Source organism: Eptatretus burgeri, chromosome 7 (assembly GCF_056783735.1).
Source record: "Eptatretus burgeri isolate ZD-2024b chromosome 7, Ebu_testis_v1, whole genome shotgun sequence".
Classification (NCBI taxonomy): Eukaryota; Metazoa; Chordata; class Myxini; order Myxiniformes; family Myxinidae; genus Eptatretus; species Eptatretus burgeri.
Genome location: NC_140967.1, coordinates 85,022,874 through 85,032,873, shown reverse-complemented (window position 1 = coordinate 85,032,873; position 10,000 = coordinate 85,022,874). Strand labels below are relative to the sequence as shown.

The window sequence follows — 10,000 nt, the reverse complement described above, 5'->3', positions numbered from 1 at the left end:
TTTCACATGTCGAACTAGAGGGGGAGCACTCGGCAGAGTGCAAAACCTCCGCCACCAATACTGCTAGGTCACTGAAGTGAACCTGATATCCTATTCATTCAATTTGACGTCAACAGTGCTCACAGAGTTATAGTTTGCAACTTTCCCTTTTACTTTTAACTTTTACATACTCAATTCATTCGTCATAACTGGATTCCTTGAGACAGAAATTGATTTTACGTGGGTATATCCACCTGAAGTTCCAAAATCAGCCGCAATTATAATTTTGGCATGTTTTTTTGTTGGAAATCACTTATAACATGTAGAAATGCAAAGAAAAAAAAATCGAAATTTTGTTTAAAAAATTTTGCAAAATTTTTTTTCTCTAACAAATTTTTTTTTGTTGGGGGGGGGGGTTGGAAATCACTTAAAACATGTAGAAATGCAAAAAAAAAAAATTCAAATATTTTTTCAAATTGGCCGCCATAGCGGCCATATTGGATTTTGGACCAAGTCCAAAATCTAATGGCATGATCCTTGGACCATACCTAACCCTCCCCCCCCACCAAGTTTCGTCAAAATCCGTCGAGGAGTTTTTCCATCATACTGTTCACAAACAAACAAACAAACAAACAAACAGAAAGGGGTGAAAACAGTAACCTCCATCCATCTTCGATGGTGGAGGTTAATGATTCATCAACGTGTGTGTCGTTCTGATGGACGTTACATGGAGTCGTCTGCTGCATTAGTTGACGTTAAAGATCCCACAGTGTCTTTCGTGAAGAGTCGGTGAGCTATTGCCGGTATCCTGAACAGATTCCAAATTCCTTCCCTGACGACTACTTCTCGAGCGTCATGCCTGGTGAGCTGGTTTGTGAAAGACTTGGGCCAAAATCTTCCCCCGGGCAACCTTACAAGAACGTGGGAATAATTGAAGCCGTTAAAGAAGAAGATGCTATCGCAACATAATGGAGTTCTGTTTCCTTTAGCAGGTTCGCTAGTACATATGTAAATGTGTTACATTGCTGTTTCTGGTGACATACAGTATGTCACAACCAATTGTAATGGTAAAACCGTTTCAAGTTACCATAAGAGTTCATTCCATCAATTATGTTAACCTTGACATATACAACAGTACATTTAGCTACATCTACCACTGATGGATTTCAGACTCCTGCCAACGGAGATAACTCATTTGAATCTTGTTAACACTCATCGCCCAGAAGAAAATCGAGAGAAACACAAATGTTTTAACCTCTCCTTTTCTAGTTTCCCCATTCTGCCCTGTATGTGAAGTGCCTAACATTGGCCCCTGATACATTTTCAGTGCTACTTCTCAAGTGGGTGTGACACAGATAATCGGCGTTGATACTCAGTCTTTCTCAATTGCCTGCGACAGTTGTGCTGAAAGGACATTATTATCGCTAAGGGGCGAATTCAATTTGGCAGTTGTTTACAGATAAATGTGCAACATTTTAGCAGAAACTGGCTTGTTCCTTTTCCTAATGGAACAATTTCTGTGACAGAACAAATAATAGGCCGTTCAATGATGGCAGAAAGAAGAAGCCCCCCACCTGGATCCTGATGAAATGAAATAGGACTCACGTTATTAAACACAAGGAAGTTGCAGACACACTACGTGCCATCATCATGATGAGTTTACCTGGACACCGTGAGACCGTGTCTACGAGCAGAGGCAATGAGGCGGTGAAGCAGCTTGAGTTTCAGCTGTGCAAACAGGCTGTGTGGCAAGCAGCACAGCAAGCCTGTGTCTGTACAGCTGTTTACATAGGCTAAGGGGCTTACAAGTTATCCAAAATAACTTGAAGGCAATGGCAAGTGGCAGCAATTAGGGCAGCAGGGATCCCATCAAAATGGCCTGCCAGTAACCACAATTTCGTTGCCATTTCCTTCGTACTTTTGTGTGCTAGGACTTGGGTTGATTCCAGAAAATGTGCCCGACAGGCTCACTAGTTCCTGTAGATGTACAGAGTTCAGCTTTCAGCTCTAAGTGCATCGTTGTTAAACATAAATGATGGAGTAGAGATTCAGTTGGAATGCTCAGGTCCTGTGAAGTTTGACTTTTTTCGACTCATGAATTCAGGATTGAAATGTCTTGTGCTCTAATCATGTGTTCTGCGTTTCAACCTGAGAGTAAATTGAATGAAACATTAAGAGAAAAAGCATTGACAATTCAAAAAAAAAATGTTTCTTACTGCTTGCCAGTAGCCAACCAAATGCGTGTTTCTATCCTTTGTGAATGCATGTAGGGTTTGGTGATGGATGCCAGGCCACTGAGGCCCATTGATAGGTTGGCATTCTTTTTACTGCAGTGAACAGGTGAGTGATGGGATGGTTAAAGTGAATGAAAGGCATTCTGACAATTAGACGCATTCAAGGACTGACAGTTTGTGGCAGCATGTTGCAAAGTACATGAAATGCAACAAATGCATGCAGTATGCATGATCAAAACCCATATGTACGATAAAGATGAATGATGATCAAGATGATGCAGTGTTTTCATGATTGTTCTTTTGAGATATATATATATATATATATATATATATATATATATATATATATATATATATATATATATACACATATATATATATATATATATATATATATATATATATATATATATACATATATATATATATATATATATATACACATATATATATATATATATATATATATATATATATATATATATATATATATATATACATATATATATATATATATATATATATATATATATATATACATATATATATATATATATATACATATATATATATATATATATATATATATACATATATATACATATATATATATATATACATATATATATATATATATATATATATATATACATATATATATACATACATATATATATATATACATACATATATATATACATATATATATATATACATATATATACATACATACATATATATACATATATATATATATATACATATATATACATACATACATATATATACATATATATATATATATATATATATATATATACATATATATATATATATATACATATATATATACATATATATTGTTGCGGATTCCGCGCCCGCCGGCGTGCTGACGGCCACGTAACTCGAATCGCGGCACGTCGCCCACCGGACGGACAATCCAGTCGTGACCCTCTCGGACTAACGCCGGGAACCAGTCACGGGTGGACCTTTCGGTCTCACCGCGATCGAGCCAATCAGCCCCCGCGTGGGATAGGGTTGCTCGCCAAATTCGACCTACCTAAGTACCCACGCGGAGGGTAGACCGGGCGATCGCACCTCGCCGCAGGTCGACTTCGGACACGGGCCACTTAAGCGACCCGTTCCGTACTATCAGAATAACCGAGCGGTGTTATCGTCGACCTCGACGGTTCGATTAATTATCGGGCGTATTCAGCCCACTACCAACCCTTTACGTGAAGCAAGATGAGGGTTCAATGGGGGAAAAGACGAAGCGAAGCGGGAGAACAGTTCAACAATAAAGCACATTTATTCGCGGCACACGGGAAGCACACAAATACAATTCCACCAAATGCACACACAAAAAAAGAAAACACAATTCCATTTACACAAAAAGCAAACATAAAAGTGAAAACACAGTGCAGAGCTAATACCGACTACCGAGCACACGGCAACACTTATACAATTCTACTTCACAGACGGCGCCGACAACACATACCCAAAACCAAGGAAAAGAAATCCCCCAAGAATGAGGCAGGCCTGAGGCCGAGACCGGGTCGGGCCTACCCGTCTGGTGATGAGACGCGGAGCGGCGATGGCCCCGCAACCCGCGGGCCTCGTGGACGGTGTCTGGTAGGGGGTGGGAACGGGGCCCCCTTGGTCGCACTATCTCAGCGCGGGGGGAAACAGGAGGGGGTTGCTGATGCTCGGGGTATAGAGGATCTTTATTATCCCTGGTGTGCGTCTCCACCTCGGCCAGGTCGCGCTGCCGGCCTCCCTCGGGCGTGCAGCTCCTGGCACCGACGCGAGCACCCCCTCGTCCGGCTCTCTTCAGCTTCTCCAGCCACTGCAGGCTTCGGGCTCCAGACTTCCACACTCGTCCCCTCCGTTCCGACTCCTTCTCGTTCTCGTTCTCCTTTGTTCCGACTCCTTCTCGTTCTCTTGACTGACGAACACCGTCCTTTTTATCCCCCCGTAGCTTCGCCTTTGACCCCCTCCCTTTGACCTTTCACCTCGCTCCCCATTGGCCCGAGAAAAAGTGGGCGTGAAGGCTTTTTGATCCACAAATTTGCATATATCGATCGTTCTGGAGGCGGGGCCAAATTTCCCCTCGCTCACCGATTGGACGGCAAAAAGTGGGCGTGTGTCGTTTTTGATCCGTTTTTGAAGCACAAAATCCGTGATTTTGTACACGCTGTTCAACGTGCGCCCTGCACGAGTCCAACACCGGTACCCACAGCGGGGCAAGAACGGTGGCGATGCTACGGTTGCGAGGTGTGACGTGAAGGTCGTGGCGGTTGTGGTGAAGCGGTGGTTGTGGTCGGTGGTTGATGTTGTGGTTGTGATGGTAATCATGGCGGGTGGTCCAAAATAAAGATAGTAAAAGAAAAACGGCTATCCTGAAGAGTCGCAGCTCGCATAAATGACATGTATTCCCACTAGACAACGGGTTTGGGCCTAACTACACATGCACTTACCGAGATACCTCACCTAAGGGACCTGAATGGTGGTTTGCGAATTTGGTAACCACAACACCACCCCCTTCCCTTTTTACAGACTCGTCCCGAGTCGTCAAATTTTCGTGTGCCATCATGTGTAGTTTTCCCCTAGTACATTTTACCTACGGATCCCTGAGTGCGACATTCATGGTATTCGTGTCCCCAAAATAAATAACTTGAGGGCTGCGGAACTACCTAAACAAACTCACTCACACGGACGACTTAAATAAAATTGCCGGCGCTAAGACATACATGCCGGGGGCGCACTCATATGTACAGTACATCTTAACCTTAACTTACAAATTTTACACTAAACCATGGCCCAGGATCATTGAACTCTGCAAAAGAAAAGCAGTTAGCAGGGAGCCAGGCTGCCCGCATGCAGTCTCTGGCTCAAAACAATGCAGGTGACAGGGAACGTGGCTGGCTGCTCACACGCAGTCCAAGGCCTTCCCTTTTGAACTGAACGCAGTGAACCACAACGGTGCATGGGCTGCACAACGTAGTCTCCGTGCCAGCTCAAGTGGCACACGCAATGAGCACAACGAATGGATGCATGGACACAAACACGGTGCACGGGCCGCCACTGCAGGCCCGTGTTGTAGCTGCCAACAGGGCAGTTCTTGCAGCTTGCAAACTGTTGCCTTGATCCTGGCGCACATGGAAATGAACAGGGGGGGGCAAAGCAAAAATTGAACGGGGGCTGGTGAACAGGGGCAGTGGGCATGGCATGGCAAAGGCAGCAGGCAAACACAGCCCGCAGAAGAAGACCGTTGCAGGCAAACACAGCTGGCAGATGAACTGGCCGGCACAGGCCTTGAAGTACCACAGCTGCAGATGAAGCTGGCCAGCCTTTGCCGTTCAGTGGAGGTTGGTGGAGGGAGTGCGGTGGTGCTGGCCACTTGGAAGGCGGGCTCGGACCTACCTACCCGTCTCCCTCCCAACCTATCGCCTTTGCCTGTCACTGTACATACCCACTCCCTTAATTTGTCAAACCCCAATTTAGCCCCAACTTATTTTTTTGTTGTTTTTATTTTTACTCCCCCACTATAAATCGTCCCCTAACCCCCTTTATCGTCCTTGTTCGGCTAACCTATTCTGTCACCTAGCCTACTCACAACCCCTACGTTCCCTTCCCGGAGGGGAATAAGGGAGAGCTAACGTCCTGTGTCGAGGCCCAACTCAAGCCTCAGAATGGCCTCCCCAGAGTTCGGCGATCTATAACCAAAGTGGGTCCAGCGGCCCACAACGAGAGCGAGGGGATGGATGGTGCGGAGGGGTACATCTCCTAATCTACCCTAACCATTTAACTGTTAAACTACCCCGGGGCTTTCAACAAGCGCCTCTCGCTTAAACTATTGGTTCTAAAAACCCAGATTCCCGTCGCCTGTGTTGGTGTCCTCACAATTTCGGGCCTCGCCCCCCAATTTTCTCTCCGTGCCCTCACACGGTCTCCTGGCTGGGACACGTGGCTCCCTCCGGCAGGCACGACCCTCTGCCGAATCTCCCGCTATGGCACCCCCGGGCACTACACTGCCTCCGAGCCTACCAGCTCCCTAACACCGGGGAGTGCCCCCCATGGCACCTCCCCTGAAACGCACACGTGGCAGGCCGGCCTCCCGGGCCCCTTTTCGAGGGTCACCCGTGCCCACAACACTGCCCACGCGGCTAATGGCGCCCCGGGCCCCCGCACCAAGCAGGCGCACCCGTGCCCACTACTCTATCCCGGCCCCCCATGGGCCCATGGCCTACCGCGGCCGACTAGCCTGGTGCCCGGGGTACCCACTCAGCGATACTCACCTTTCGCAGCCACGCTCCCAAGCCCGTCAACAGGGCTCCTGCACCCCTCCAAATGGGTCTCGAGCCTACTTTCCCACCAACAGCAAAACGACCTCCATATTTCAATTTGACTAACCCAGCTAACTCACTCTACACTGACCCCGGGGTCCCTTGGGCGGGAGTCACTCCTCCCCCCAATCACTCATCGCACCATGCATTCCCCATTCACTCCACTCACACAGACCCGCTGGCCTCACTCACTCAACAAGTACTCACCTCATGCTTCCACTTCACTCACCAACTTTTCAACACACACACCGCTGAACTCTGCCATCCTTTTAACTGCACCCCCTAACTAACTCGTGCTCCCACGTCGTCCCTTAAACTAGTAGCACGTTCCTTTTAACACTACGTCGCTAAACTACACCCCCTCTACACATCCACAAGTCTGTCACGGTCTCCAAAATAATCCCATTTTATTTCCCAACCTAAATCTGGCTACAATTCCTCTAACTAATCCATTCCACGGACTCCATGAGGACTTACCCCTGCCCCATGGAGTCGGTCTAACTAAACTAACCCTTCCCCCTAACTAGTTTCCTTCCTGTGCCCAGGGTAAGGGGGTCTTCCACCCCTTGCCCAGGAATCCTTTGCACCCGAAAGTGAGGCTTGTTTTTTCCTTTTTTTTTTTTTTTTTTCCATGCGCAGCACCTGCGCGGCAACTCAGAGCTCGCGCACTTTACACCTGCCCGTGACGTCATGCAGCTGCACGTGTACCTCGTCCCTCCTTGGACGGTACCATCCGGCAGAGATACCCCTCCTGCCGGATTCCAACCCCACGTGCAGCCATGACGTCACCGTGCGCATAAAAAAAAAACACAAGCTCCACGTCTCGAGGGGTTCCCCACGCGAACACATGTGCTTTGCCCGTTGGAGCTCAACACACACGATCGCGTGGAGAACCCGTCCGGTCCAAATCCATTTACCTGCCTAAACTTTGTCCGTCCGCGGGATCGGCAAATCCACCGCGTGCGTTTCCGGACCGGGACTTCACTCTCGCAAGCGAGCACGTGGTGGTCTCGTGCGTTGCACAGCACGAACCGCGTGCTCACTGCTGGGTGAACCCGGCACGGTCCCCGAAACAACTACAGCCGCTACTCGGCTTTCGTTCCTCCCATGTCTCCGTCGTCGCCTCCATTCAACCCACGCACACCTGCGTGTTACGACGCACACAGTCCACTCCATCACATTCACACCGGGAGATGCGGCTGCGTGCTCCCGCATGCCAACCGACATCTCCCTCACATACCGCTCTCTCACACACACGGTCTCCCTGGCACACAGCGACCTTGCACACGGCCGTTCACTCACGCACGGTGCCTCACTACTCACACAAACCATACCACTTACACACGCGGGGGCACTCGCCCGCGGTTCCTCACTCACACACGCGGGGGCACTCATCCGCGGTGCCTCACTCACACATGCGGGGGAACTCAACCGCGGTGCCTCATCCATACACCGTCCCTCACTCACACACGCGGGGGAACTCAACCGCGGTGCCTCATCCACACACGGTGCCTCACCCACACACGCGGGGGCACTAACCCGCGGTGCCTCACTCATACTGGCCGTTTCATCCACACACACGGCCTCTCTCACACACGGTGCCTCATCCACACACGCGGGGGCACTAACCCGCGGTGCCTCACTCATACTGGCCGTTTCATCCACACACACGGCCTCTCTCACACACGGTGCCTCATCCACACACGGCGTGCTGGGAAGCACGCACTCCGGCACCATCGCCACCACACCACTCACACACGGGGTCGCTTCCACACACGGGGACGCACTCACACCTTGCACCACAAACACAGGGACAACCACACTGGGGATTCGAGTCCCCACAAGGGTCTCCGGGGCCTCTATACCCCCCAAGCTCTCCGTGCACCCGTTCGCAGCACTCGCCCCCTCAACCTCGCAAAGCACGACCGAACTCACCTGGTCGTGACTCACCTCAAGGGGGCATACTCCCTCCCCTCGTTCCTGGAGGAGGCCATCCAGGTGCTCGCACTGGGTCCCGACACGCTCCGCGAGCTCACCTCCATTATCCTCCACTACCTCCGTGTGTGTGTGCGCGTCACTTACCCCGTCTTCCTCATGTAGTCTTTCCTCTATTTTTTCTATCTCCCGTGTCTCTCCCAACTCTTCACCCTTTACCTCCCTTGTCTCACCTATTATTTCCTTTGTCACGGCCTTCATGCCCGCCTGCAGGCATCGGCCCATGTTCTGCGTCTCACCCCGGAACTTTTTCATCTCTTCCCTCATTTGCTGTGTATTCGCATCCATCGTCGTTTTCACTTCATTTGTATTTGTATCCATCTTTTCGTTCATGCCTTTCATTTCGTTTTTCATTTCATTTGTATTTGTATCCATCGTCGTTTTCACTTCATTCATTTGTTTGTTCATTGCCGCCAGCATGGCGCATAGCTGGGCCATGTTGGATGCACTCAGCTGAGCCGTTTCGGCAAGGGTTGGGGAAGGGTCTTGGGGGGGAGGTGTCATACACCGCGGCCGCTGCCGCACCCACCTCGGGCCCTGGGTTCAGTTGGGCGAGTCCGTGTTCCTGCACAATCAACATTTCCTGCTCGGGGATTCCATCCTGGACCATGGACTCTACATTATTACACATATACATTTCTAATACCCCCGGCTCCCGCTCGCCTTGAGACGCCATCTTGCTTCTCTTAAAGGGTTAATTTGCTCGCTCGTCATTTGGAGGGAATCGGGGGTCGCTTCTCTCACCCCTGGACCGATTCCCGTGAATTTCGCTGGAGACAGGAGAGCCTGTTGTCCCGCTCTCCAATACCAGTGCCGCGAGGAGGGCGATGAATTTGTATCGCACGACCTGACACCAGTGTTGCGGATTCCGCGCCCGCCGGCGTGCTGACGGCCACGTAACTCGAATCGCGGCACGTCGCCCACCGGACGGACAATCCAGTCGTGACCCTCTCGGACTAACGCCGGGAACCAGTCACGGGTGGACCTTTCGGTCTCACCGCGATCGAGCCAATCAGCCCCCGCGTGGGATAGGGTTGCTCGCCAAATTCGACCTACCTAAGTACCCACGCGGAGGGTAGACCGGGCGATCGCACCTCGCCGCAGGTCGACTTCGGACACGGGCCACTTAAGCGACCCGTTCCGTACTATCAGAATAACCGAGCGGTGTTATCGTCGACCTCGACGGTTCGATTAATTATCGGGCGTATTCAGCCCACTACCAACCCTTTACGTGAAGCAAGATGAGGGTTCAATGGGGGAAAAGACGAAGCGAAGCGGGAGAACAGTTCAACAATAAAGCACATTTATTCGCGGCACACGGGAAGCACACAAATACAATTCCACCAAATGCACACACAAAAAAAGAAAACACAATTCCATTTACACAAAAAGCAAACATAAAAGTGAAAACACAGTGCAGAGCTAATACCGACTACCGAGCACACG

The 10,000-nt window shown here is 49.5% G+C and overlaps 1 protein-coding gene and 1 long non-coding RNA gene across 7 annotated transcripts in view; one reads left to right on the top strand and one right to left on the bottom strand.

Annotated features, from left to right (window-relative positions):
* The window catches only part of LOC147023660 (uncharacterized), a 49,326-nt gene that overhangs the window by 12,354 nt on the left and 26,972 nt on the right, over positions 1–10,000 (bottom strand). The gene's annotated exons all lie outside the window — the stretch shown is intronic.
* LOC147023661 (leucine-rich repeat transmembrane protein FLRT1-like) overlaps positions 1–10,000 on the top strand; it is a 39,386-nt gene that overhangs the window by 12,222 nt on the left and 17,164 nt on the right. For 3 of the 5 annotated variants that reach the window (XM_085889344.1, XM_085889343.1, XM_085889345.1), the window contains exon 3: positions 2,250–2,319. The exons of the other annotated variants lie outside the window; for them this stretch is intronic. The gene's annotated coding sequence lies outside the window, so the exon portion shown is untranslated. The remainder of the gene's footprint in view (positions 1–2,249; positions 2,320–10,000) is intronic. 5 annotated transcript variants of the gene reach the window in all.